The sequence below is a fragment of the Pongo abelii genome, chromosome X (genome assembly GCF_028885655.2).
Source record: "Pongo abelii isolate AG06213 chromosome X, NHGRI_mPonAbe1-v2.0_pri, whole genome shotgun sequence".
Taxonomy (NCBI): domain Eukaryota; kingdom Metazoa; phylum Chordata; class Mammalia; order Primates; family Hominidae; genus Pongo; species Pongo abelii.
Window position 1 is genome coordinate 34515022 of NC_072008.2, and position 27662 is coordinate 34542683.

Here is a 27662-nt window from a genome sequence, read left to right on the forward strand (position 1 = left end):
ATTTATCTTTCTGTGTTTATGCATTTAACATGTATTTACTGAGAGTCTGCTAAATATCAGACATGGTGGTATAAGCACTGGGAATGCAATAGTAAATGAAAAAATCATGGTTTCCATACACAGTGAAAGATAAAGAGGTATAGGCAGTAAACCAGCATTAAATTAATAAGCATACATTTTCATATGGAGAAAGATTCTATAAAGAAATCAGTAGTATCCTATGATAGAAAGAAAATCATGGGGAATGGGAGAATGAGGGAATCAGTTTGGATGGAATATTTCCCTATCTTAAGGCATGGTAATTAAACTGAAAAGCGAAGCATGAGAGAGAGCCTGCCAAGCATGATACTGGAGGCAGGATACTTCCACAGAGAGAGCTTATGTGCAGGGTGTCTGTCTTAGGTCAGGTTCCTGAGAAGCAGAGCCTGAGATAGAGAATTGGAGTCATATGATTTATTGAGAGAATGTTCTTCAGGGAAAAACTCTAAGACAGGGAGGAAAGCTGAATAGGGGAGGGACAAAAACTGAGTGAGGATGTGCTGTCATTCTAAGTCTAGTTTAGCCTTGATCCATGGGGGATGGCTTGTGGAGCATAAAGCGTACTGCACAACTCTCCCTTTCATGAAGTAAAGGGCTATTTGATACCTGTGCATCATTGTATCAGTCAGTCATTGGCTGAGGGCTAAACTGGAGGCAGCTGTGGAGGAGGCAGCTGTGGAGGAGGCAGCTGTGGAGGAGGCAGCTGTGAGCTAGCATTCACAGCAGCTGGAGGATGCATGCCTAGACACCACATGTACATAGGTTCTAATGTAAGAGAAAGCATAGGGCCCTTTAAAACTAAAATAATATTGGTAGGTGTTCTAGTTAGTATTTTTGCATAACAAACCAGGCAGATTTGTGGCATAAAACGATAACCATTTTATTACTTTTATGGATTTTATCTGTCAGAATTTCAGACTGAGAACAGCAAAGATGACTTATCTAGGACCATTGCTGGAAAGAAGCAAATGAACTTTGAGTGATTCAATTGACTGGGAGCTGGAATTGTCTGTTGCCTTCTTTACTTAAACATATGGTGACCGGGCTGGATAATTTGAAGGGTGTCCTCAGCTGCAACTGTCATGCCAAGCATTAACATATTCTCCGCATGTGAATTGAATTTCCTAAAAACCCTGACTTCTGAGTCAAATTCCAAGAAAGCCTCCAGAGAGTAAACTCTTGATACAAACTGAAAGTTTGTGTTTCCCCAAAATTTATTTGTTGACATTTTAACCCCAACTGTGATGGTATTAGGAGGTCCGGCCTTTGATAGGTGACTAGGCCACGAGGGCCAAACTCTCATGATTGGGATCAATGTCCTTATTAAAAAGACCCACGAGATCCCTTTCACTCCTTCCACCATGTGGGGAAACAGTAGGAAGACACCCTTCACTTCTAGTTTTGGGTGCCTTTACTATCCCATAGTTTCTTAAACTTTTATAGACTATTTATTTTGCAATAGATCTCATTGGGAAATATGACAACAATTGCTTAAGTAGATAGAGATAAGAGGGTATTGAAAAGCCACTGTGAACTACATCTGGTAGAATGATAATGTGCCCATGACAATACCTAATATTTAAAGACTTAAAAGTGTAGTTGTGAGCCTAAATAATTGTCTAGATTCAACACAAGCAAACCCGCTCAAGTGATCCTATTGATTTATATAGTTCCTATAAGCCATTTTGCCCTCCCTCCCCACAAGGGGACATTGGCATTGTCTGGAGACATTTTTGGTTGTAACAACTCAGGGTCAGGGGAGGTAGAAGCAAGGGATGTTGTTAAACATTCTACAATGCACAGGATGGCCTTCTTCAAAAATTAATCTGTTTGACAGGTTAAGGCCGGGTGTAGTGGCTGTAGTGGCTCACACCTGTAATCCCAACACTGTGGGAGGCTGAGGCGGGGGCAGATCACTTGAGGTCAGGAGTTCGAGACTAGCCTGGCCAACATGGTGAAACTCCATGTATACTAAAAATAATTTAAAAAAAATTATCTCGGCATGGTGGCACATGCCTGTAATCCCAGCTACTTGGGAGGCTGAGGCAGGAGAATTGCTCAAACCTGGGAGGCAGAGATTGCAGTGAGCCGATATCACGTCACTGCACTCCGGTCTGGGGGACAGCGTGAGACTCTGTCTCAAACAAACAAACAAACAAAAATAAAAAAAAAAAACACAAACACACACACACCAAAAAAACATACTAAGTTATGAGGTTAAGAAGCCTTGCTATACGTTGGAGGATACTGTGGAGTCCAGACTTTTCTTTGTATGAATTTTCCTGAGTGCCTGGTGGGTCTTTACTATCAATTGTTAAGTGATTGCTGATCCATAATGAAAATATAAAGAATACACAAAGTCATCAACTTCAAATTAGAAATGTAAGATAACTGAAAACTTATAGAATTGACGAGGAAAGACAGATTTTGAAATGTGCAATTGAGACAGACTCATTAATGGCCAAGAATTAAAAGAGATGCTTGAAAGAAACTATTAGAAAGATATACAATAAAGCATAAGATCAGAAGAGACAAGAGGACAAGGATAATGAAGCACCGTAACGGTGAATGAAATTAAAGAGGTTTTTGAAAAGGGAAGGACAGCACTAATGCATTAAGTATAGATATAAATTGGAACAAATAAAAGACAAGACTCCAGTTGGGTACTGTAGCTTGTCTGTGTATAAAACTACTTCTTTGCGGCTGGGCTTGGTGGCTCATGCCTGTAATCCCAACACTTTGGGAGGCCGAGGTGGGTGGATCACCTGAGGTCAGGAGTTCAAGACCAGCCTGGCCAACGTGGTGAAACCCCGTCTCTACTAATAATACAAAAATTAGCCGGGCGTGGTGGTGGGCGCCTGTAATCCCAGCTACTTGAGAGGCTGAGGCAGGAGAATTGCTTGAACCCGGGAGGCAGAGGTTGCAGTGAGCTGAGATGGCACCATTGTGCTCCAGCCTGGGCAACCAAGTGAGACTCCGTCTCAAAGCACACACACACACACACACACTACTTATTTGCTGAGCATATAAAAAGGAAATTACCTGTTAATATTACTATAGATAAACAATTCTATTCAAATAATAGACATTGGACAGAATTATCTAGACAGTCCTAATTCTCAAATTAAATAAAAGGACCCTTGAGTTTAGCTGCAATGTTTCAATTGTTTCAGAATATTCACATTGATAAACACACAGACACACACACACATGCACACACACACATACATACACATTTTCTATACCTCTCTGTTAACCAGAACTATTGGAATAATATAAATGCCATGACTAGGGAAATAATTATGATATATACATTAAGATTACTGAGATCTTCTGAATATATAAATAATACAGAATTATTTGGAGTTTAAACTAGTCATGGTACCAGAAGAAAGAATGACAAACTTGAATTATCATCAAAGCAGTGCTATTGTCACACGAAAAATTCTGACTGAGAAATTAATAACAGAAAGGCATGAGAAAATCAAAATGCTAACAAAAAGAAGCATAAAGCATACTAGGTCATCATTTAAGCTTACCATCATATTCTGAAATACCAAAAGTGATCTCAGACAATTCCAAACTAAACTGTGTGAAAAACCTCACAGTAAACCTTAAAATTTCCTTAGATTCTCATAATGAACTCTTTTTTAAAACAAATGTAATCTCATTTCAGTTTTAAGATTTCGGTGGCTATTTTGTAACTTTCAAAGTCTATGCTTTGTGGTTACATACCTATGAGGTCTTAGTAGAAATAGGTAACTTTGATACCATACAAATACAGAGTTTAATTTTTTCTCATAACTTTAGTTATGAAACTAAATTCTAATTTCTCAAATATTTTTCATAGTCAATGCTAGCATTAACAACTAGAAGAATAACAAGATTGAAAGATATTCTTATTTGGGTAAAGTCAGTATTTAGATTGAATGAGAGAATGGGAAACAGGGTATATTTAATATACAAATTTTCCACTAATTAATGAAAAGATCTCTTTATATGTTCCCACATGAATCTCAGTCCAAATATTTTCTTTTAGTTAGTCATGAATTAATCCAAATGTTAAAGTTTATGGATAAAATGGGAAGCGTATAATAAAATTACTGTAAAATAATTATCCTTCTCGGTAATATCTCTGAGTCACTATTTGAAGGATCATTATCCTGCCTCCATCCAACCTTGCCATGAAAAATAGGTTTTTGTTGTGTTAAACCACCTAATACTGAGATTCTTTTAAAAGCTTTCTGACTTATCACAGCAGAGATATAGACAGGGTCAGGGAATTGATCTGATATGGTGTGGCTCTGCGTCCCTGTCCAAATCTCATGTTGAATTGTAATGCCTAAAGTAGGAGATAGCGCCTGGTGGGAGGTGATTGGATTATGGGGGTGGTTTCTCATGAATGTTTTAGTACCATCCCCATGGTACTGTTCTCGTGACAGTGATGAGTTCTCACAAGATGTGGTTGTTTAAAAGTGTGTGGCATCTACCTGCATTTCCTTCTGCCCTGTGCATGTGGAGTGTCATCCTCCCTTGAAGCCGAGCAGATGCCAGCACCACGCTTCTTGTATAGCCTGCAGAACCATGATTCAAATAAACCTCTTTTCTTTATAAATTATCCAGTATCAGGTATTTCTTTACAGCTGTGAGAGAACTAATACAGGAAATTAGTACTGATGAATGAGGCATTGCTATAAAGATAACTGAAAATGTGGAAGCAGCTTTGGAACTGGGTAATGGGCAGAGGGTGGAATAGTTTGGAGGGCTCAGGAAGATGAGGGAAAATTTGGAATTCCCTAAAGACTTGTTGAATGGTTGTGACCCAAATGCTGATAGTGATATGGACAGAGATGGCCAGGCTGATGAGGGCTCAGATGGAGATGAGGAACTTATTGAGAATTGGAGCAAAGGTCACTTTTGTTACACATTGGCAAGGTTGGTTGGACTGTGTCCCTGCCCTAGGGATCTGTGGAATGTTGAACTTGAGAGAGATTATTTAGGGTATCTGGCAGAAGAAATTTCTAAGCAATAAATTGTTCAAGAGTTGACCTTGCTGCTTCTAACAGCCTATGTTCTTATGCATGAGCAAAGAAATGACTTGAAACTGGAACTTATTTTTAAAAAGGAAGCAGAGCATAAACGTTTGGAAAATTTACAGCCTGTTCATGTGGTAGAAAAGAAAAGCCCATTTTCAGGGGAGCAATTCAAGAAATGTGCATAAGTAATGAGGATTCAAGTGCTAATAGCCAATAAAATGGGGAGAAAACCTCAAAGGCATTTCAGAGGTCTATGTAGTCTTGGGACACTGCTCCCTGCATCCAAGCCACACCAGCTCCAACCATGGCTAAAAAGGGCCCAGGCAGAGTATGAACTGCTGCTTCACAAGGTGGAAGCCATAAGCCTTGGTAGCTTCCAGATGGTGTTAAGCCTGATAGTGTGCAGAATGCAAACGTTGAGGGTTGGGAGCCTCTGACTAGATTTCAGAGGATGTATGGAAAAGCCTGGATGTCCAGGCAAAAACCTGCTTCAGGGGCACAGCCCTCATGGAGAACCTCTACTAGGGCAGTGTGGAGGGGAAATGTGGAGGTGGAGCCCCAACACTGACTCCACACTGGGGCACTGCCTAGTGGAGCTGTGAGAAGAGGGCCATCATCCTCCAGACCCCAGAATGGTAGATCCACTGACAACTTGCACCCCGCATCTGGAAAAGCTGCAAGCACACAGTGCCAGCCCTTGAGAACAGGCATATGGGTTGAACCCTGCAAAACCACAGGCACAGAACTATCCAAGTCCTTGGGACCCCACTCCTGGCATCAGTGTGCCCTGAATGTGGGACATGGAATCAAAAGAGATTACTTTGGAGCTTTAAGATTTAATGACTGCCCTGCTGCATTTCAGACTTGCATGGGGCCTGTAGCCCCTTTCTTTCATGAATTCCTCCCTTTTCGAACATGAGTATTTACCAAATGCCTATACCTCCATTGTGTCTTGGAAATAACTAACTTGTTTTTGATCTTACAGGCTCATAGGCAGAAGGGGCTAGTCTCGTCTCAGATGAGATTTTGGACTTTGGAATTTTGAGTTAATGCTTAAATGAGTTAAGACTTTGGGGGTCTGGTGAGAAGAAATGATTGTATATTCAAATTTAAGAAGGACATGAGATTTAGGAGGGACCAGGAATGGAATGATATGGTTTGGATCTGTGTCCCTGCCCAAATCTCATGTCAAATTGTAATCCCTAATATAGGAGGTGGGGCCTGGTGGGAGGTGATTGGGTCATGAATGTGGTTTCTCATGAAGGTTTAGCAGCATCCCCTTGGTGCTGTTCACATGATAGTGCGTGAATTCTCACAAGATCTTGTTGTTTAAAAGTGTGTGGCACCTCCCCACTTCCTCCTGCTTTGGCCAAGTGAAGTGTTGGCTTCCCCCTTTGCCTTCTGCCATGATTGTAAGTTCCCTGAGGCCTCCTCACAAGTCAAGCATATGCCAGCATCATGCTTCCTGTGCAGCCTGTGGAATCATGAGTCAATTAAACCTGTTTTCTTTATAAATTACCCAGCCTCAGGTAATTATTTATAGCAGTGTGAGAATGAACTAATACATGATCCTTTATCACATGTTTCCAGAAATTCCTACCTACCACTGAGGGTCATACATGAAGCCATCAACTACTCATTCTCTTGACCTGGGTAATGTAGTACGTTAGGAGAAAAGCGTGTGGCATCATGGATGAGTGTGAATAATTCATACTAGAATGGGAAGAGTTTAGGGAGCTATGTGCAATACCTTGAGTGAATCGGGTTTCTCCCGTGTTTTCCCCAGGAGAAGCAGAATCATGGGCACATTTTCATCTGCAGCACAGCAGTGTTACTGAATAGTCAAACAAAGGGTACAGCTGATGTGCCTTGGATGCCTTGGTTGAGCAAACCCAGCTACATAAAAATAACAGCTCACAGTTATTGAGCTGTGCAGGATTCTAAGCAAGTTTTGAATAATTTTATCTGATCTTCAAAAATGCAACTGTGCTATATGTAAGTTTCTTGTTTTTTTGTTAGGAATCAGAAACTAAGCAGCTTATCTAATGGCAAAACCTTATTGATTCATGTGAACTTTCCATCAAAATGTACGTGAAAAAATGATATAACGGTTTCCACAATCTCCAATCAGATACCTTGGAACATGACATCTCTTTGAGAAACTTAAAGTTCTACCACCAGCTATGCCTACAGGCTCCCCATGTGTCTGATTCACGTATTTATCCCCTGAATTCTGAGACAAAAACTTAAAACTTGGTTGTGTTCTCATATTATGAGGTAGAAGAAATGTATGCCCAGTAAAAGTGATAATGCACAATTAGTCCTGATTTCACACTCACAAACTTCAATTTGAAATGAATATATTATTGGGGTTTTATAAAGCAGGGCTCCCAGATTTCATAGAAATATATCTCCAGAGATTCTCCTTCCAAGAATTCCTTGACTTCAATGTTAAGCTGTATAATTACCATCAGAAGTCTCTCGAATTCTCCACCTCCAATAGCAATTTTCAGAAGCCTAAGCATTTATGCAGATGGATGCCTTAAGGTTCAAAACATAATTCACTGGCAATAGGATAAGAAATTGAGAGAAGCTTTTTAAATATATCCTTTAGACTACTTAAGTAGTTCACTTGCCAGAGTTCACTGTCTCCCTGAGGCAGATGGATTAAAGCATATATAATCTCTTGAAATGGAGCTTCATCATCTTTCTAGAGCTGTGGTGTTCATAAGTGTGGCAATGTTTCAGCTCCATGAGTTCAGGATAAGTCATTTTTTACTCAGTGTTCAGCAGGAAATTTCTACTGTCATACTGTTAAATCGGTGTATATATTTTGACTAAGTATAAATATACCATTAATTAGGATGGTTATAGCTTTGTATTGATTTATTTCTAGAAATCAGATTCTTGCATATCTGCCCATATAAAACTATGAAAGACATTACTCCGCCTCAGCATACATTTACAATGTTTGATTAAATGCATGCGATACTCAAGTGAATCTTCTCAGTACATATTCTCATTAGGGAATAACAGTCAGATGCCTGTGTTACCAAGACATACATTTCTTTATAAGGGCACCTTATATATGATTTTTGTGCTCACTAGAAGTTTAGGGTGAGTACTGACTAAAAAGTATATAACAAAATATGCTTTTTATCTATTTATAATGATTACATTCAAATTTTTATAATTCTACTGTTATTGAAACCTTCTGGATGTAGTAAGTCAGAGTGTATGATTGCTGTAAAATGAGCCATTGAATTAATTATTTATGCGAATTAAAGTTCTCTATTAATACCAATAAAAATTAATATTAATATTTATGACAACCAATTTTAAATTTGTCTTATATTAAAAGCCGCTTATTCTATTGATTGGATTGACAATAAGTAAAGGTTGTAGATTTGAACTTGTGAAATGTATTTGTACTGATAAAATATCACTCATGTATATTATGCAGTTAAGTTTTACATAATATCTTGCTTGAAAACAGTTCTGTATATATGTATATATAGAGAGACAAATATAGATGTACAGATTGATAAATATACATTTATAGATGTAAATAGATAAGAAAGAAATAAGATCACAAAATATTTTCATACTAAAAGTACTAGGAATACATAATAATTCTCTATGCATGACATCACTAGGATGCTCATCTTCATTAACATGTGAAAAAATCCTGGTAACTGTTAAGATTATGACATATGCACCTAAAAACAGAGCCCTCATACACATGAAGCAAAAACTAACAGAATTGAAGGTAGAAATAGACAATTCAAAAATAATAGAGACTTCAATAATCCACTTTCAATCAAGGATAGAACAATAAAACAAAATTAAAAAATGAAGAAGATTTGAACAACTACTAGATCTAACAGACATCCATGAAACGCTCCACCCAGAAACAGAAGAATACACAGTTTCATCAAATGCTTATAAGGATGCCATCTAGAAAGTGAAAAAAAATCCAGAGAATGGAAGAAAACATGTGTGAATATATCTGATGAGGGTCTAGTAACCAGAATATATAATAAACTTATAACCCTAATAAAAAGACAAACAACTACTTTAAAAAATAGGCAAAGGATTTCAATAGATATTTTTCCAAAAAAAGCTTTATAAATGGCCAGTGAACACATAAAAAGATACTCAGCATCATTAGTCACTGAGAATTCAAATCAAAACCACAATGAGATACCACCTTATGCCCAATCAAATGGTTATAATTTTTAAAACAAAAATACAAGTGTTGGTAAAGATGTGCAAAAATTGGAACTCTCCTACATGGCAGATGCTAACTAAAAATCATACAACTGCTTTGAAAAACAGTTTGGCAGTTCATCAAAATGTAAACATCATATAATTCTGCAATTTTGCTCCTAGGTATATGCCCAAGATAATTGAAAAGATATGTTCTTACCAGAAGCTTGCACACAAATATTCATAGAAGCATTATTCAAAATATACAAAAACTGGAAACAACCCAAGTGTCCATCGACTGATTGATGACTAAACAAAATGTTTGTGATATATACTTAAAATGGAATATTATTCAGCCAGAAAAATAATGAAATACTGGCACATGCTACAATATGAATGAACCTGGAAAACATTATTCTATGTGAAATAGGCCAGTCACAAGAAATCTCATATTGTATAATTCAATGTATATGAAATATCTAAAATAAGTGAATCTATAAAAACAGAAAATAATTAGTGGTGACCAGGGACTGAGGGAAGGGAGGAATGAGGGGTGACTGCTGGTGGATATAGGGTTGCTTTAGGAGGTGGTAAAAATATTCTGGAGTTAGATAGTGGTGATGGTTGCATAACGTTATGAATACATTAAAAAATACTGTATTACATACTTTAAAAGGGTGAATTTTATGTTATATGAACTCTAAATAAATAAGAGGACAGATAATAATACATGTGTTTGTTTCGAATTGCTTAAAGCATTAACAGAGATCTGACCACACTGACTTAAAGAAAGTGTTTTAATGCACACCCATATGCATTCAAATAAAATCCAAAGAGAGAGTGTTCAAGGATAGCAAATGTGATAGTTACAATAATATGCCTCTAAAGATATCCATGTTCAAATCTGCAAACCATTAAAGGAAAAAAAAGACTTCAAATAAACAGGTTTGGAACAATGATTGAAACATATATGATAGGAAAAGGGATAGATAGAAGAGAGATAGCTCCTAGAAATTGAGAAGAAAAAAACCAAAACTTCATTAAAAATATGGAACAAAAGAAACGGAAATTTTACAGGAATCCAAATGTCCCTTGACCAAATGAAAATATGCATAAAATTACTTATAATAATATAAGTCTAAATTACAACTACACAGCCGGTACTGTTTCTCGTAAGCCATATAAGCAAAAATCCAAAAGTTTGACACCGTCTGTTGGTGAGCTGTGAGGAAAATGACATTTTCATATAGCTGGTGGAAATGCAACATGGTACAAGTTCTGTGAACAGAAGAATAAATTTTTGAAAAATAACCAGAGTATATAACTTTTGACCCAGCAGTCCCATTTCTAGGTGTCTGTCCTACAGATACACCTGCACAGTTTTGAAATGACAGATCTGTACACATGCCTATTACAAAATCATTTGCAATAACAAGATATTGGGAAAAACATGGATATTAGAACAGTCCAAGTATCCAAAAATGGGGAACTTGTTAAATAAATGATGATATATGAAATTCAGTATTGTACAGACATGCAAAAGCAAGAGGAAATTATCTACACCGTGTCATTGAGAAATGCCCAGGATATATTTTCAAGTCAAAACAGCAAGGTATGTAAAAATGTGTATAATGTTATACTTATGTAAGAGTGAGTGAGAGGATCATTATATGTCTGTGTGTGTGTGTGTGTATGTGTGTGTGTGTTTTGCTTACACTTGCTCATACACCAACAATTATAATTACCTATAGTTTGATAGTAGGGATAGAGAATGGGTAAAGGGTACAGTGGTGAAAATGAGTCTTTTTCCTATATTTTATGTATCTTATAAGACACATTACGTATTCAAAATATGTTAAATAAAACAAATTTAAAATTACAAAGAGGGAAAAAATCTTTGAGAACAATTCTTGGATCAAATTCAGTTTTGTCAGAACATCCTCATGATGTAGCCCAAAGTTTCTGTCTCTTATGAAAGCCAGTGGTTCTTAATCTCTAATTTCTCATCCTCATTTCTCTAATAACACATCACTTTAAGAAGTGAAAGTCTTTAACATTTTTTCCTTCATTTCAACTTTGGTGAATCTGATAATTATGTGTCTTGGAGTTGCTCTTCTCGAGGAGTATCTTTGTGGCGTTCTCTGTATTTCCTGAATCTGAATGTTGGCCTGCCTTGCTAGATTGGGGAAGTTCTCCTGGATAATATCCTGCAGAGTGTTTTCCAACTTGGTTCCATTCTCCCCGTCACTTTCAGGTACACCAATCAGACGTAGATTTGGTCTTTTCACATAGTCCCATATTTCTTGGAGGCTTTGTTCGTTTCTTTTTATTCTTTTTTCTCTAAACTTCCCTTCTCGCTTCATTTCATTCATTTCATCTTCCATCACTGATACGCTTTCTTCCAGTTGATCGCATCCGCTCCTGAGGCTTCTGCATTCTTCACATAGTTCTTGAGCCTTGGCTTTCAGCTCCATCAGCTCCTTTAAGCACTTCTCTGTATTGGTTATTCTAGTTATACATTCGTCTAAATTTTTTTCAAAGTTTTCAACTTCTTTGCCTTTGGTTTGAATTTCCTCCTGTAGCTCAGAGTAGTTTGATCGTCTGAAGCCTTCTTCTCTCAACTCGTCAAAGTCATTCTCCGTCCAGCTTTGTTCCATTGCTGGTGAGGAGCTGCGTTCCTTTGGTGGAGGAGAGGCGCTCTGCTTTTTAGAGTTTCCAGTTTTTCTGCTTTGTTTTTTCCCCATCTTTGTGGTTTTAACTACTTTTGGTCTTTGATGATGGTGATGTACAGATGGGTTTTTGGTGTGGATGTTCTTTCTGTTTGTTAGTTTTCCTTCTAACAGACAGGACCCTCAGCTGCAGGTCTTTGGAGTTTGCTAGAGGTCCACTCCAGACCCTGTTTGCCTGGGTATCAGCAGCAGTGGCTGCAGAACAGCAGATTTTCGTGAACTGCAAATGCTGCTGTCTGATTGTTTCCCTGGAAGTTTTGTCTCAGAGGAGTACCCGGCCATGTGAGGTGTCAGTCTGCCCCTACTGGGGGGTGCCTCCCAGTTAGTCTGCTCGGGGGTCAGGGGTCAGGGACCCACTTGAGGAGGCAGTCTGCCCGTTCTCAGATCTCCAGCTGCGTGCTGGGAGAACCACTGCTCTCTTCAAAGCTGTCAGACAGGGACATTTAAGTCTGCAGAGGTTACTGCTGTCTTTTTGTTTGTCTGTGCCCTGCCCCCAGAGGTGGAGCCTACAGAGGCAGGCAGGCCTCCTTGAGCTGTGGTGGGCTCCACCCAGTTCCAGCTTCCCGGCTGCTTTGTTTACTGAAGGGATCCTGGGCAATGGCGGGTGCCCCTCCCCCAGCCTCGCTGGTGCCTTGCAGTTTGATCTCAGACTGCTGTGCTAGCAATCAGCGAGACTCCATGGGCGTAGGACCCTCGGAGCCAGGTGCGGGATATAATCTCCTGGTGCGCCATTTTTTAAGCCTGTCGGAAAAGCGCAGTATTAGGGTGGGAGTGACCCGATTTTCCAGGTGCTGTCTGTCACCCCTTTCTTTGACTAGGAAAGGGAACTCCCTGACCCCATGCGCTTCCTGAGTGAGGCAATGCCTCTCCCTGCTTCAGCTCGCACATAGTGCGCTGCACCCACTGTCCTGCACCCACTGTCTGGCACTCCCTAGTGAGATGAACCCAGTACCTCAGATGGAAATGCAGAAATCACCCATCTTCTGCGTCACTCACGCTGGGAGCTGTAGACCGGAGCTGTTCCTATTTGGCCATCTTGGCTCCTCCGGCTCAACAGAAGACATTTATGCAGCCAAAAAACACATGAAAAAATGCTCACCATCGCTGGCCATCAAAGAAATGCAAATCAAAACCACAATGAGATACCATCTCACACCAGTTAGAATGACAATCATTAAAAAGTCAGGAAACAACAGGTGCTGGAGAGGATGTGGAGAAATAGGAACACTTTTACACTGTTGGTGGGACTGTAAACTAGTTCAACCATTGTGGAAATCAGTGTGGCGATTCCTCAGGGATCTAGAACTAGAAATACCATTTGACCCAGCCATCCCATTACTGGGTATATACCCAAAGGACTATAAATCATGCTGCTATAAAGACACATGCACACGTATGTTTATTGCAGCACTATTCACAATAGCAAAGACTTGGAACCAACCCAAATGTCCAACAATGATAGACTGGATTAAGAAAATGTGGCACATATACACCATGGAATACTATGCAGCCATAAAAAATGATGAGTTCATGTCCTTTGTAGGGACATGGATGAAACTGGAAATCATCATTCTCCGTAAACTATCGCAAGAACACAAAACCAAACACTGCATATTCTCACTCATAGGTGGGAATTGAACAATGAGAACACGTGGACACAGGAAGGGGAACATCACACTCTGGGGACTGTTGTGGGGTGGGGGGAGGGGGGAGGGATAGCTTTAGGAGATATACCTAATGCTAAATGATGAGTTAATGGGTGCAGCACACCAGCATGGCACATGTATACATATGTAACTAACCTGCACATTGTGCACATGTATCCTAAAACTTAAAGTATAATAATAATAAAATAAAATAAAGGAATTGAAAGTCTTTACTTGCATGAATGCCAGAACTGAAGCAACATTCCAAGTACTGAAGAATGAGTTCAACTCCAAATGCATCCCTCTAATAGTCAAGTAGATGTGTTGAACACTATTGTGGGGGCCATGATACTTAAAGAAATAAGCATTCCACACAAAAATTGATCTCTTCCATGTGCTTACTTTACAGGGAAGCTGGTACTACTCCTGTTTTAGAAAAAGGACTACTGTTTTATTTTTTTATTTTTTCTTTATTTTTTGGGTTTTTTTCTTCTGTTTGTTTCTAAAGCTGACTTTGAGATGTAGAAACCCTAACATCAATGTGCTCAGTATGCTTTTATGGTAAAGCCCAGCTATCACAGTCTGAGGTTATGAAACCAATAGTGAAATTAACATCAAATGACATGGACACTATTTTTGGAGATATATAATTTTCATGTGAATTGCATTTCATGTAACTAAAATTGCTGAGCACATAGCATATCATATCAGCTAAAACACCAAGGGAAAGTATAATACCCCGTTATGAGGATTTCTCTAGCCACAAAATTTTACAGCCAATAACCAGCAATCAGGACTTACTACGTTGATTAACCAGGTATATAAAACAGTTGTCTTTACATAACAGTGTCTAAGTAGAAAACTAGAGTCACCCAAGCACAACCCTTAAAGATTTAGGGCAAAACCAGACATATATATATATATGGAATATATATATATATCTGAGGAATATATATATATATGGAGTATATATATATGAGGAATATATATATATATGGAGTATATATATATGAGGAATATATATATATATGGAGTATATATATATGAGGAATATATATATATATGGAGTATATATATATGAGGAATATATATATATGGAGTATATATATATACGAGGAATATATATATATGGAGTATATATATATACGAGGAATATATATATATGGAGTGTATATATATACGAGGAATGTATATATATGGAGTATATATATATATACGAGGAACGTATATATATGGAGTATATATATATACGAGGAACGTATATATATGGAGTGTATATATATATACGAGGAACGTATATATATGGAGTATATATATATACGAGGAACGTATATATATGGAGTATATATATATACGAGGAACGTGTATATATATGGAGTATATATATACGAGGAACGTATATATATGGCGTATATATATATGAGGAACGTATATATATGGCGTATATATATATGAGGAACGTATATATATGGCGTATATATATATGAGGAACGTATATATGAGGAGTATATATACATGGAACATATATATATGAGGAATATATGTACATGGAACACACGTCTATGAGGAATATATGTACATGGAACACACGTCTATGAGGAATATATGTACATGGAACACACGTCTATGAGGAAAATGTGTACATGGAACACACGTCTATGAGGAAAATGTGTACATGGAACACACGTCTATGAGGAAAATGTGTACATGGAACACACGTCTATGAGGAAAATGTGTACATGGAACACACGTCTATGAGGAAAATGTGTACATGGAACACACGTCTATGAGGAAAATGTGTACATGGAACACACGTCTATGAGGAAAATGTGTACATGGAACACACGTCTATGAGGAAAATGTGTACATGGAACACACGTCTATGAGGAAAATGTGTACATGGAACACACGTCTATGAGGAAAATGTGTACATGGAACACACGTCTATGAGGAAAATGTGTACATGGAACACACGTCTATGAGGAAAATGTGTACATGGAACACACGTCTATGAGGAAAATGTGTACATGGAACACACGTCTATGAGGAAAATGTGTACATGGAACACACGTCTATGAGGAAAATGTGTACATGGAACACACGTCTATGAGGAATATATATATATATGGAACACACGTCTATGAGGAATATATATATATATGGAACACACGTCTATGAGGAATATATACATATGGAACACACGTCTATGAGGAATATATACATATGGAACACACATACATGAGGAGTATATACATATGGAACACACATACATGAGGAGTATATACATATGGAACACACATACATGAGGAGTATATACATATGGAACATACATACATGAGGAGTATATACATATGGAACACACAGACATGAGGAGTATATACATATGGAACATACATACATGAGGAGTATATACATATGGAACACACAGACATGAGGAGTATATACATATGGAACACACAGACATGAGGAGTATATACATATGGAACATACAGACATGAGGAGTATATACATATGGAACATACAGACATGAGGAGTATATACATATGGAACATACAGACATGAGGAGTATATACATATGGAACATACAGACATGAGGAGTATATACATATGGAACATACAGACATGAGGAGTATATACATATGGAACATACAGACATGAGGAGTATATACATATGGAACATACAGACATGAGGAGTATATACATATGGAACATACAGACATGAGGAGTATATACATATGGAACATACAGACATGAGGAGTATATACATATGGAACATACAGACATGAGGAGTATATACATATGGAACATACAGACATGAGGAGTATATACATATGGAACATACAGACATGAGGAGTATATACATATGGAACATACAGACATGAGGAGTATATACATATGGAACATACAGACATGAGGAGTATATACATATGGAACATACAGACATGAGGAGTATATACATATGGAACATACAGACATGAGGAGTATATACATATGGAACATACAGACATGAGGAGTATATACATATGGAACATACAGACATGAGGAGTATATACATATGGAACATACAGACGTGAGGAGTATATACATATGGAACATACAGACGTGAGGAGTATATACATATGGAACATACAGACGTGAGGAGTATATACATATGGAACATACAGACGTGAGGAGTATATACATATGGAACATACAGACGTGAGGAGTATATACATATGGAACATACAGACGTGAGGAGTATATACATATGGAACATACAGACGTGAGGAGTATATACATATGGAACATACAGACGTGAGGAGTATATACATATGGAACATACAGACGTGAGGAGTATATACATATGGAACATACAGACGTGAGGAGTATATACATATGGAACATACAGACGTGAGGAGTATATACATATGGAACATACATACGTGAGGAGTATATACATATGGAACATACATACGTGAGGAGTATATACATATGGAACATACATACGTGAGGAATATATATATATATGGAACATACATACGTGAGGAATATATATAGGGAACATATATACGTGAGGAATATATATAGGGAACATATATACGTGAGGAATATATATATAGGGAACATATGTATGTGTGAGGAATATATATATGGAACATATGTATGTGAGGAATATGTATATATGGAACATAGGTATGTGTGAGGAATATGTATATATATGGAACATATGTATGTGTGAGGAATATGTATATATATGGAACATATGTATGTGTGAGGAATATGTATATATATGGAACATATGTATGTGTGAGGAATATGTATATATATGGAACATATATATGAGGAATATATATATATATGGAACATATATATATGAGGAATATATATACATGGAACATATATGTGAGGAATATATATATATGGAATATATATATGGAGTATATATATGGGGTGTATATATATATGGAATATATATATGGAATATGTATATAAGGAATATATATATGAAATGTATTTAAGGAATATATATATAAGGAATACATATGGAATATATGTATAAGGAATATATATATATAAGGAATACATGTGGAATATATATATAGGGAATATATATGTGGAATATATATTTAAGGAATATATATGTGCAATATATATTTAAGGAATATATATGTGCAATATATATTTAAGGAATATATATATGGAATATATATATGAAGAATATATATATGGAATATATATATATGAAGAATATATATATGGAATATATATATGAAGAATATATATATGGAATATATATATATGAAGAATATATATATGGAATATATATATATGAAGAATATATATATGGAATATATATATATGAAGAATATATATATGGAATATATATATATGAAGAATATATATATGGAATATATATATATGAAGAATATATATATGGAATATATATATATGAAGAATATATATATGGAATGTATATATATGAAGAATATATATATGGAATGTATATATATGAAGAATATATATATGGAATGTATATATATGAAGAATATATATATGGAATGTATATATATGAAGAATATATATATGGAATGTATATATATGAAGAATATATATATGGAATGTATATATATGAAGAATATATATATGGAATGTATATATATGAAGAATATATATATGGAATGTATATATAAAGAATACATATATGGAATGTATAAATAAGGAACTTATATATATAAGGAATCAGAGGGTGATTCCTTTTCTCAGATAATTGTTCCCTTTTATTATCAGCTTATAGGAACTTATGGTGACCCTACATTCTCTCTGGTGGGTTAGGAAACAACTTGAGGAGAAAGAGAATACAACTGATGACAATTTTTCCACTGCCAAGGATAGGTTCTAAAAAAACCTTGGATGATTTGATTACTGACGTGTTTAAGTATTCTAATATTTTTTCTTTTTTTTTTGAGACGGAGTCTCGCTCTGTCACCAGGCTGGAATGTAGTGGCATGATCTCGGCTCACTGCCACCTCCACCTCCCTGGTTCAAGCGATTCTCCTGCCTCAACCTCTTGAGTAGCTGGGACTCCAGGCACGCACCACCATGCCCAGCTAATTTTTTTTTTTTTTTTCAGTAGAGATGGGGTTTCACCATGTTAGCCAGGATGGTCTCGATCTCTTGACCTCGTGATCCACCTGCCCTGGCCTTTCAAAGTGCTGGGATTACAGAGTAAGTATTCTAATATTTGTTGTATATATAGGAATCCTGATCACCCTTGGGAAGTGATTTTTCTGAGTTTGATCACAACCCAACTTGATAGCTATATGGCAAGTAACTCTTTCACTTGCCTTTCTTCCATGCCACACTGGTGTATTCATCAAAAAGTACTTTTCCCTTGTCAGCTACTGAGACTTCTATTCTATGATAAAAGATTCCATATCCTTATTCCAAACAAATTGCTTACCAATCCCATCTTATCCAGATCCATTAGTGAACCTCCTTGCAATATATTGTAACAATGGCCAAACTACGTAGGTCTCTCTTGAAAACAACATGACTAATTCATATTATATTATTCCTGTGAAATTTATACATAAAATTGCTACCTGTCTCTACCCCAAATCCACAATTTCCCATGACCTATGGCTTTCACTCCTGATATTTTTTGCAATATCAACAGCAGTACTGTCCTCCTAACCAATCAGAAACTGGAGGAGCTACAGGGTATCCATCATTTTCTGTAAGACATCTTCTAATATGCAAGAAAGTAACACAAACCTTATCTTCGTAGACCCCCTTCATAAGAAGAAATGCATGGCTCATCTGATATTTACAACATCCCCTCCCTTCCAAACCCTGTACAACAATTTATTGGATCATTCAAGTTGATAAAATTAATTAGCTATATCACATAGTTTCTTCAATTTTTTCCAACTACTAATATGTAAATATGACACAATATCTCACTGGATTCACAACCAGTCCAACATATGAAACAATGAAGTTGTTCAACCCAGAATAGTCAAGTTTTTCATCAGGTGGACTGTCCTTGCCACCCTAACCAGACTGAAGGAATTTGAAGGACTGAAGGTTTCAGCTCTGTTACTGACTTCTTAAAGCCATAAAAACTCTTCCTGATTCAAGTGTCTGGTGAGAATGATTCCAACAGCCTCTCCCCCTCCTTCATTTTTGGTCAATCTTTACCCAAATGTAAATTCCTGTCCCAGTAGTCTGAATCTCTTAGAATTATTGTTAATTTTTGGCTCTTTGGCATATCCAAACTAAACATTAACACAACCCAGAGAAGAATGCATAGCATAGAAATAAATAGGAGCTATATTTTATTCCCTCCCAGGAATGATCTGTTTAAATATGCTCTTGAGTAAGATATATATTGAGCAAAACGAATATTTCTTTTAATCTGGAATGTCCTTTTTCTATGTACCATAGTCCAACTAATATGAATATATATATATAAAGTTAAAGTTTTATAAAATAGTCAAGTTGTAAATTTAAAATTATCTTCAACACATATATATATACCAACACACACAAAATAAAGAATTAAACATTTCTAATAATGATTATATAAATCCACACTTACCATACACCATATGTTGAGTTGCCAGATTCAGAGATAATATTAACATGTGAACATGAATGTCAAATTGCTAGTAATTAGAAAAATGTGTGCCAGGTGCAGCAGCTCATGCCTGTAATCCCAACACTTTGGGAGGCTGATGCAGGAAAATAACACAGCCAGGAAATCGATACCATCCTGGACAACATATCAAGACCTTATCTCAACTAAAAATAAAAAATAAAGAAGTTATCCTGGCATGGTGGTGCATGTCTGTAGTCTCACTCAGGAGGCTGAGGCAGGAGGATCACTTGAGCCCAGGAGGTCCAGGCTGTAGTGAGCTGTGATGGTGTCACTGCACTCCAGCCCGGGCGACAGGGAAAGACCTTGTCTCAATTAAAAAGAATAATGAAAAGAGAGAAAATCACAGGAGTTCAGGAAAAATGGGCACACATGTATTCTATATTTTTCATCATTTTACCTACAATGAATATGTGAAAGAACCATATAGAAATTCCATCATCGTCAGGTATTACGAAGTTTTGCTACTAATCAGGTTTTCTGAGTTTTTTAAGTTAAAAGGGTCTGAAAATATTTTATTATATTTTCATGTTGTCAGTAATTCTCTTCCACATGCTAATATTAAAGCAAGTTATATAGTAAGAATACCAGTTAAGATTCTGTGTTTGATAATCCTCTATGCTTCCTACACAGTGAGAATGATATAGGACTACAAATACCCAGATTCAATTCTATTCTATTCCATTCTCAGTGGAAAGCAATTTAAGAGAAAAGCTGCTGTGCTCTTACCAGGGGTGTAACAGGGCCCATAATTCCTTAACTCTCATTGAAATACTTTTTTCTAGGTTTTATTTCAGCATAAGTTATTTTAAAATATAATATACATATTTTAAAAGATATTTCTACCAATAGTTATCAAGCAAACACTCATGGAACCTCCATTTAAGTCAAAAACAATATCAACCACCTGCCAGAAAGTTTCAATTTATTCCTTATTAATTTGAACACCTTCCTTAAGTTATCTTAATATTTTGGTAATAATTTCCTTCTTTTCACTATCATTTTAACACCAGTGACGCATCACTAACTGATATTTTATTCCTATGGTTATAAAGTATAATGTATATGTTGTTTCTCGTCCTTTTTTGTTCATTATTTTGTTGCTAAGATTCATCAAGTGGTGTGTTTCTATAGTTCATCAATTTTCACTAATTTTATTTATCCATTCTGCTGTCCTGAGTAATTGGGATGTTTCCAGGTTTTTGGCAATTAAATTCAATATTATGAATATACTGGATATGTGTATCTGGTACATATAAGCACTTAGGTCTCCAGGGAAACACTAATATAACTGTCTGCATTGATTTAAATGATCTATTTGTCCTGTCCAATATAGTAGCCAATAGCTGCTGGTGGCTATTGAGCATTTTAAATACAGCAAGTGAAACTAGGGAACAAAGTCTTAATTTTATTTCATTTCATTATGATTAAATTTTATACTTAAATAGATACATGTGACTAGTGCCTGTCATTTGATACCACTGACTAACTTGACAAGTATTTTAATATTAAAGACCCCTGGACTTGAAAGGTGGAATAAGTACTTCTGATTGCACAAGAGAGTTTACAACAAGAAAATTAAAATTAAAATTCAGGACTTTAAATAATTAGCTCAAGTGACAGTCAAATGAACAGACAGTTTATATGTCAGCCTTAAAAAACAATCTTATTTCTTATAACATCAGAAGAAACATATCTAAAAATAGGACCCCAAATTAACTGCAATATTTGTAAAATTGCAATGAAAATTTAATTCATAGATTGTCAAGTTTCAGATGTAAAATTTATAGCATCCATTGGAAAGTAGTGGGACTTTAGGAATTAAATGTGAATGTCTTTTAAAAAGAAATCTAAAGATGAAAAAGATATAAGAGACTTAGACTTTCAAGTCTCCCTGATGTTCCCTTGCTGCTGGAAGCTGACTCTCCTTCTGCCCTTGAAGAGACTAGGCTTTACTTATGTTAAGGCAATATAATAACATCAACTCAGGCAGCTGTTTTGCAAGTAGATACATATTCTCCTCAAGTCTCATCACAACCATTCCTTATTTGCTATAGAACTGTAAATAACGTTAGACAAGGGTATGCTCTGAAGCAAAAGTGCTAAGTCAGACCTAGAAAGAAATACAGTGTATTCCAAAAGTATTTCAGAAACTGGGGAAATATTTGCAAGAGTAGATTCTGAGGGAATCTCTGGTCTCAAAGCAAGTAGGATATTATAAATTATTGGGCTAGGCTCAATTTACTGATATGGATACACCAAGCAAAAATTTGAGATGACATATATTAAAGTGAACTGGAAATGACTCTAAGAATTTATTTCATTGGTTAATTGAAACTTGGACTTGTGAAGGCTTTTATTCAATGATGTTGAGATGCTAGAACTTTTATGGCATACATTAGTGAAAGAAATACAAAGATTTAGAGAGATAGGGATATTGTAATGGCTTTGTCATGTACATATTAAATATCTATCTCTACCACTATCTTCTTCAATAAGTCCCAGAAACCATGCCCTTTACTGAGGATCTGTGAAATATAGTCATGCATTGCTTAACAACGGGGATATATACTCTCAAATATGTCATTTGAGGGTTTTGTTGTCATGCAAACATCATAGAGTGTACTTACAAAAACCTCGGTGGTATAGCCTACTGTAAACCTAAGCTATGTGGTATAACCTATTTGTTCCTAGACTATGAACCTGTACAGCATGTTACTGTACTAAATACTGTAGGTAATTGTAACACAATGTAAGTAGTTGTGTATCTAAACATATCAAAATATAGAAAAGGTACAGTGAATATATAGTATAATAGATTAAAAATGATGTATCTGGATAGTGCAGTTACCATGAATGTAGCTTGCATGACCGGAAGTTGTTCTTAGTGAGTGGGTGAATAGTGAGTGAACCTGAATGCCTAGAACATTATTGTATACTACTTTAGGCTCTATGACCACAGTACACTTAGACTACACTAAATTTATGAAAACGTATTTTTCTTCCTTTAATAATAAATTTACCTTAGCTTACTGTAAGTTTTTACCTTATAAACTTTTAAATTTATAAAGGTAGAATGAATACTTTTGATTGACAGGAGAGCTTACGCCTTAAAAGGGGTACTTAAGTACTTATTCCAGCATTTTGACTTCTTGACTCTTTTGTAATAACACGTAGCTTAAAACACAGACACATTGTATAGCTGTACAAAAATATTTTCTTTCTTTATTTTCTTATTCTATACACTTTTTTCTATGTTTAGTGTTTTTTATTTATTTATTTTTACTTTTGAAACTTTTTTGTTAAAAACTAAGACACAGACACACACTTTAGCCTAGGCCTACATAGGGTCAGGATTACCAATATCACTGTCTTCTACCTCCACACCTTGTCCCCCACTGGAAGGTCTTCAGGGGCAATAACATGCATGGAGCTGTCATCTTCTATATAACAATACCTTTTTCTGGGTACCTCCTAAAGGATCTGCCTGAAGCTGTTTACAATGAGCATTTTTTATAAGTAGGAGTATACTCTAAAATAGCAGTAAAATATAGTATAGTAAATACTAGGTGATAGAAATATTTTAGCTCCAGTATAGTCTGATGGAACCACTGTGGTTTATGCAGTCCATTACTGACTGAAACATCAGTAAGTGGCCCATGACTGTAACTTCAGGTGGGAACTTCAGCTTCTTGGAATTGGAAATGTTCTGTGGTATCTTTCTTTTGTACTACAGTTTGTAGGAGATGTCACCATTAGTCTACCAATTTCAGTGGGGTTAACAGTATTTCAGAGTGACAAAGGCTGTTATAGTGTTTAATGATCTTAGACAAGGTGGACACATTTAACAAAACAGACAGCAGGAACAAAATGGTAATTACAATATTTTGACCTATAGGATTTTGGCAGTAGGATATTCATCAAATAAATTTTATATATGAGCAGTCTATAAAAATATTACTTCATCTCTATAACAGAAAAATGTCTAGGCCTTGTAGCCAGAAACCGGACTTGAGTTGTCAAATGGTGACTCACTCCCACGTTTCTGGACTTAAGCCAGTTCATGAACTTTAGGCCCTTGGACTGATAGAGAGTCCGGGCCCCCTTGAGGAAGAGCCCTGCAAGACTGTGAATATTTCTTGAAGCCATCTCCAACATTATCTAATGTCATTTACAAAGGTTATTGCCTACTGGAGAAAGGGAAATATCCAGATGTTTCAGAGATTACTAGACACTCATATGAATTGACAATAATTGCTGGGAACCAAAACTATCTCTCTGGTCTATTAGTTAAATAAAAACATGGAGGTTAGGGATAAGAGTAGAATTGGCCTAAGTCAGTCTCTTATAGGGCCAGTAGAGCAAAAACTCACTCTGTGGCTATGTTTTTCCCAATTCTTTAATGTGTAATTACCTCCTTCAACCATAGATGACAGTGAGAATAAAAAGGACCAAATACAAGTTGTTTTGACTTCCTCTCTTCACCAGGAAAATTAACCAAAAGCGCTTCTGATTCCCAGAGAAAACTGCTGAGTTGAGTCCTACCATCAAAGACTTGAAAAATATATATATTCAATTTAACTCATTTGTTTGCCCTGCACATATCTTGGAGACTGACTGTGTAACTGACTGACATCTGATGGTAAACTTAATCAGACGTTGATTTAATTTACAGCCACTGTTACAGCTGTGGTACCTTTACTGGAACAAATCAACACAACTCTGGCATGGAGAAATAATTATCGATCTGGCAAATGCTTTTTTCTCTACATGGATTTACGAGGCACAGTAGCAGAAGGTCATTTTCACTGCATTGTTTCAGAGCTGTGTCAATGTGCCTACTTTCTGCCATAAGGAGGTTAACAGAGGTGTTCATAATGATACGCCTCAGAATACCATAGTTCACTATATTGATAACATCAAATTGACTGGACCTGATGAACAGCAATTAATAAGATATATTTTGGTAAAATACATGGGCATTTAGTGTATATCCCTGAGCCAATGGGCAGACAAGGAGGTTATTCCACTGCCTCCTTGTGGTTATTTCAGACTGCCAAGAAAAAGATGGTATTGCTGATACATGTTGGGAAAGAATAAGCTATGCCTGCAACCCAGTAGATTGTTTAGGATTCTCTATTACTTTATTGTACGATAGCAAATGCTAATAGAAAAGTTTAGCAACCAAAACACCCCCATAGAAAAAATGAGGAGTCAAATCTTTTAGTAATGTAGTTTTAGGTTATCCTGACAGGTAAAGAATCCAGATTAATTAAAGTTTTTCCTGAGGACAAAAATAATATGGAATGGCTTGAAAGAAGGAAAGTATATCAACTCAGGCCTTATAATAACCTACAGAAATAACAGACACATCAGATATGCATATTTTCTTTCTTGATTGTTATGTGTGTATATATATGTACATGTAATGATACTTTTTTTTGTCCCTTATCCTTTCCAGTTACTATTTTATATGAGGATCTGGGGTATAGTTAACTTTACTACTTAGTGTTTAGGTTACAGAGCATTTGGAATAGCTTGTGACAGAGCTAGAAATGGATTTCACATTGCCCAGAGATGCATACTTTATTTGTTAAGACTTTTTTAGGAAAGAAGAGGTGAATGTCTTTGTATAAAACATTGGCACATCTTGTTAGCAGAACCATGAAGAAGCCATTATTGCTGCTATGTAGAAGTTCAAACATGTGGTGTGGTTTATAATTTAATGCAACATAGCCAAAGGGGAGGACTGTGTCAGTCACTTATGTAGCATACTCTACTCCAAATCCACCATATTTTACATGATAGGCCTGTGTGAAAAAAAAAAAATGCTTACCTTTGGCCAGCAAAGGCACTAGAGAAGATTGGAAGGCAACAGGAAAGAAGAAGAGATATCTTTGCTGTTCCTGTTAATAAATAAATACCAGTATAAAAATTTTGCCTTAGTAGTTGCAGTTACTTGCAGCTTACATTTACTTTCTGAAATCCCAGAACTAATGGCATTGTGCCCTACCATTGGTGTTCGATGTTGTTGAAACAAAAGGAACGAATAAATACATCAATGTCAGGGTTGAGATTAATTCAATATAATATTTATTCCAACTTATTTATTACACAGAAATTCTTGAGAAATATGCTTGTTTACATCAAGTAACTAAGAGAAACAAACATATTGAAGAATAAAAAATTAAGCGTAATAAATATAAAGTTCAAGAAATCTCCTATTTTTCTTTAAAATCCACAAGAAATTTTATATGTGTAATCTACATGTGGTAGTTAGGGAAGAGTTAAACAGCAAATTTCTAACTGTAGCAAGCAAATAGGGAAACATATTTTCATTCATAATGAAAATAATGAAAATGCCATGAAGAGAAAGGTAGTCGAATTATGAGGGAAATATTTCTAAAAAACACTTAGCTAGAAATATATTTTTTCCTCCACCTGAAAACATAAAAGTTCCATCACGTTTCTTATTGAAGAGACTTACAAACATAATTATATGGGTGAACTATATTTCTAGACATTATTATACTTCATAGACTTTTACCAGAGTAATTAAGAACATCAGTAGGATAACACACACTAAATAAAATTGATGAACTTTAGGTAATCAAGTCGAGTTGACACTTTAAAAGCACTGAGTAATTACAGAGAAGAAAATTAGTCCATAGTCTGGCAACACGGAGATGAACCTGTTTGATATGGACTAGAAATAGACATAGAACTGAACAAATTGGGTTAGAGACATATCCAGGAATTAAATACTTTGTGTATCCTGACTTCCAGTGCAATGATACATGAGGTAGGTACTGTACTCATAGAACCTATTGAGCATCTAGACAAAATGTAGATTCTTATTCAGTACATTCTACATTTCTAACAAGCTCTCAAGTTAAATGGATGGAGATGTAGAGGACTCTGCCTTACCATTCTTTTTCCACAATAAATACTACTATAACCAACAAATGAAATATAGTAAAACATTATTGGTGGATAAAATACATAATATTGATAATATTATTGATGAATAATACTGCTGAATAAAAAAATGAATCTATCACTTTAATAAATGTGAAGTACTTTCAAAATTTATGAATAATACATTTTAGGATGCCTGCAAGCCTGGGTACCTTTTTCAGAGAATTTCCATCTTTAGCACACTAACAGAAGTGGGAATCTAAAATGCTTCAATATATAACTTCTTCCTGTGATTATGGCTAAACAGACCTCTTATCCAGGTCAGGACACATAGTTTCTGTCCTCTGGGAATTTGGAGGACAGATTCATTTATAACTTATTGTGGACATTAGTTATAGAAGGTCATGTAACCTCAAGGGTTGAAAGTGACCTCATTTGCATTTCAACA

General features: G+C 36.0%; 1 long non-coding RNA gene across 1 annotated transcript in view; it reads right to left on the reverse strand.

Moving 5' to 3' along the window:
- Positions 1-27662, reverse strand: part of LOC129052905 (uncharacterized) — a 121482-nt gene that overhangs the window by 34063 nt on the left and 59757 nt on the right. Inside the window, exon 2 of the long non-coding RNA XR_008518047.2 lies at positions 26133-26202. This is a non-coding gene — a long non-coding RNA (uncharacterized LOC129052905). The remainder of the gene's footprint in view (positions 1-26132; positions 26203-27662) is intronic.